This window comes from Schistocerca piceifrons, chromosome 10 (genome assembly GCF_021461385.2).
Source record: "Schistocerca piceifrons isolate TAMUIC-IGC-003096 chromosome 10, iqSchPice1.1, whole genome shotgun sequence".
Classification (NCBI taxonomy): Eukaryota; Metazoa; Arthropoda; class Insecta; order Orthoptera; family Acrididae; genus Schistocerca; species Schistocerca piceifrons.
This window is the reverse complement of record NC_060147.1, coordinates 101,871,636-101,873,997: the sequence shown is the minus strand read 5'-3', so window position 1 is coordinate 101,873,997 and position 2,362 is coordinate 101,871,636. Positions and strand designations below refer to the sequence as shown.

Here is a 2,362-nt window from a genome sequence, read left to right as displayed (position 1 = left end):
GCCCACAAAATGGAGTCGCATGTGTTCAGATCCGGAGAATATGACGGCCAATCGGGGACCATGCCAGAATGCGGTCCCCAAAGTGCTCCTCCACGACATCAAACACTATCCTGTAGCGATGGGTTAGAGTCCCGTCTTGCATAAACCACATCTTGACGAAATCGGGACACTTTGGATAGTTGGGATGAAATCATCTTCCAAAACCTTCAAGTACTGTTCGGTAGACACCGTGTCATCGAGGAATATCGGACCGATTATTGCATGACTGGATATTACACACCACACAGTCACTCGTTGAAAGTGAACAGACTTTGTAGGACATTAGAGTCCTATTCTTATTTTGACGTTGGCTTGCCAATGATTTGAGCTTATTTGGCGTCTGAAGATGACACGTTAAACTGTCGAGCCCGGTAACGAGAATTAAATAAAGGTTTTCTTGTGCAGCTGACGACTGAGTTTTTGCCTTGTTAACATATGACTTTTTATCTTTTTCGAAATATTCTGCAGCTGCTGAACTACAACTATGAAGAAATCATATAATAAAAATTTCTTTTACGCCTTAAGCGCTTCTTTTTCAATGTTAACAAGGTAAAAGTAAGAAATGATTCTGGAAATATCCCCCAGGCTGTGGCTAAGCCATGTCTCCGCAATATCCTTTCTTTCGGGTGTGCTAGTTCTGCAAGGTTCGCAGGAGAGCTTCTGTTAAGTTTGGAAGGTAGGAGACGAGGTACTGGCAGAAGTAAAGATGTGAGGAGGGGGCGTGAGTCGTGCTTGGATAGCTCAGTTGGTAGAGCACTTGCCCGCGAAAGGCAAAGGTCCCGAGTTCGAGTCTCGGTCCGGCACACAGTTTTAATCTGCCAGGAAGTAACAAATGATAAAGATAATTCGGACACTGATCTCTAAATATAAACGGAAATGTCTTCACTGACTCATCATCGCCCAGCTCAAGCCTTTGAGGACAGAAACTTGAAATTTCGAGAGGGTGTTCACTTTATACTGTACGCGTCGTTTAAGAATGGATTTTCGACGTTCTCCCCGTAAGAAGATGAAACCAGAGATAAGAGGTTTTTTGAAACTATGTCCCTACTAAGTTGATTTTGAAGCTAGATGTATGAAAATTGGTATTTTTTTTCCATTTCCAGAAATACAAAAAATGTTTCAGTATTTTTGGAAATTCAACCCCTGAGAAAATGAAATAGTAGGTGAAAGTTATTTAAAAAAAATAAATCATTATTAAATAATTACTAAAGCAGTTTTAAAGCTACATCTATGAAAATTAGTATTTGACTTCTCGGCTGAAATTAAAACCATACGTGTATCACAGTTTTTGGAAATTCAACCTCTAAGGGGGTGAAATAAGGGATGAAAAGTTTTATGATAATATTACGTTATATAAGCGGAACAGATTTTTTTGTCAGAAGTACATTTGGAAAAGACCATGCTTTTATGGCCTTAATTAGCATGAAACGTTTAGAAGGTGCTGTAATATCTGAACTGAATTGGAGGAAGCTATTCAACAGTCACCACGCCAAGTTGGCTTCGTCAGAATTGGGTAGAAAAAGAAACAGACCTTTAACACATTAATTTTTCCGTAGGTTTAATATATGTTTATAAAATTATTCGTGTTTTTGTTGTAAGTATTGCACAAGCTGATAATTATTAATACCACTTATAAATGTCATTCCACGTATAGGAATATCCGTTTGGGATTAAATAATTCAGTACCCGGTGTAAGACTGGCGCCAACAACTGCAGAATCCCTTTCTATTTTAACACGCCATATGGAACTAAATTAAATTCGCTGGAACAGTTTAATTACGTAGAGACGGGCAGCCATGGAAATGGTCGCTAACTGTTTTATCGAGAGTAGGTTCTTTGGTTTGCACAACATATAGTTTATTGTTTTGTTTGTTGTGAGACTGTAAACTTTATGGAATTAATACTCCTTTCAACATTTTGCTTTTGTGTATTCTTCGACTGGGCATGGAGATTTCAAATACAAATGGTGAGTGGCTGCCTTACATATGAGCAATTGGTGTAGCAACATAGAAATTCGATTAAACGAAAGAAAAGAAATCTATGCAAACCGTACAGTGTACGCGAGCGAAGCAGCGAGCGTTAAGCCAGTGGTTAAGGTTACTCGTGAGGCACGGCATTAGTTTGCAGCCAGCGACGCCTTCCCGGCGTCAGACCGTACGACTGTGTGGGCCGCGAGGAGGTGCGGGTGGAGTGGGGGTTTTGCGTGGGTGGGAGGGGAAGGGGTGGAGGGTGCGGGGTGAGTAGACCACCCCTATTATTATTTCCGCGATCCCCAGGGTCTGCGGCCAGCCGGTCTACGGCCAACAAGAACCTCGTTAAAGGC

At 41.2% G+C, this 2,362-nt stretch overlaps 1 non-coding gene across 1 annotated transcript; it reads left to right on the top strand.

Annotated features, from left to right (window-relative positions):
• The first annotated feature begins 768 nt into the window (after positions 1-768).
• Positions 769-843, top strand: Trnas-cga. The gene has a single exon. It is a non-coding gene; the product is annotated as a tRNA-Ser (tRNA).
• Positions 844-2,362: the final 1,519 nt, after the last annotated feature.